The sequence below is a fragment of the Arachis stenosperma genome, chromosome 10, assembly GCF_014773155.1.
Source record: "Arachis stenosperma cultivar V10309 chromosome 10, arast.V10309.gnm1.PFL2, whole genome shotgun sequence".
In the NCBI taxonomy this organism is placed as follows: domain Eukaryota; kingdom Viridiplantae; phylum Streptophyta; class Magnoliopsida; order Fabales; family Fabaceae; genus Arachis; species Arachis stenosperma.
In genome coordinates, this window is record NC_080386.1 from 64,457,821 (window position 1) to 64,459,101 (window position 1,281).

Genomic DNA, 1,281 nt, shown 5'->3' on the forward strand with positions numbered 1-1,281 from the left:
ATTCCAGACAGACTTTGAGAAATCAAATTGACTTGTTGAGTCAATATCTTATTCTGAGCCAAGATGGCATTCAGAGTATCAATCTCAAGAACTCCTTTCTTCTGACTTGTCCCATTGTTCACAGGATTTCTCTCAGAAGTGTACATGAATTGGTTATTTGCCACCATTTCAATCAGCTCGTGAGCTTCTGTAGGCGTCTTCTTCAGATGAAGAGATCCTCCAGCAGAGCTATCCAAGGACATCTTAGATAGTTCAGAGAGACCATCATAGAAAATACCTATGATGCTCCATTCAGAAAGCATGTCAGAAGGACATTTTCTGATCAATTGTTTGTATCTTTCCCAAGCTTCATAGAGGGATTCTCCATCCTTCTGTCTGAAGGTTTGGACTTCCACTCTAAGCTTACTCCATCTTTGTGGTAGAAAGAACTTTTGCCAAGAAGGCATTGACTAGCTTTTCCCAAGAGTCCAGGCTTTCTTTAGGTTGAGAGTCCAACCATATTCTAGCTTTGTCTCTTACAGCAAAAGGGAATAGCATCAGTCTATAGACCTCAGGGTCTACCCCATTAGTCTTGACTGTGTCACAGATTTGCAAGAATTCAGCTAAAAACTGATGAGGATCTTCCATTGGAAGTCCATGGAACTTGCAATTCTGTTGCATTGGAGAAACTAATTGAGGCTTAAGCTCAAAGTTGTTTGCTCCAATGGCAGGGATAGAGATGCTTCTCCCATAGAAGTCGGGAGTAGGTGCAGTAAAGTCACCCAGCACCTTCCTTGCATTGTTTACATTATTGTTGTTTTCGGCTGCCATGTCTTCTTCTTCTTTGAAGAATTCGGTCAGGTCCTCTAAAGATAGTTGTGCTTTGGCTTCTCTTAGCTTTCTCTTCAAGGTCCTTTCGGGTTCAGGGTCAGCTTCAACAAGAATGCCTTTGTCTCTGCTCCTGCTCATATGAAAGAAAGAACAAGAAAATGTGGAATCCTCTATGTCACAGTATAGAGATTCCTTGAGGTGTCAGAGGAAAAGAGAAATAGAAAGAAGAAGGAGAAGAAGAATTCGAACTTTAATTAGATAAGGTTCGAATTGTGCATTGAGAAGGAGTGGTACTCCATAAATAGAAGGATGTGGAAGGAGGGAAGTAATTTTTCGAAAATTAATTAGAATATTTTGAAAACATTTTTGAAAAACACTAATTGATTTTCGAAAATAAAAGTGGAAAAGAAATCAAGTGATTTTTGAAAAAGGATTTGAAATTAGAAGTTAAAAAGATTTGATTGAAAACTA

General features: G+C 38.8%; 1 non-coding gene across 1 annotated transcript; it reads left to right on the forward strand.

Moving 5' to 3' along the window:
* Window positions 1-296: 296 nt before the first annotated feature.
* Window positions 297-404, forward strand: LOC130959580 (small nucleolar RNA R71). The gene has a single exon (XR_009078652.1). It is a non-coding gene; the product is annotated as a small nucleolar RNA R71 (small nucleolar RNA).
* Window positions 405-1,281: the final 877 nt, after the last annotated feature.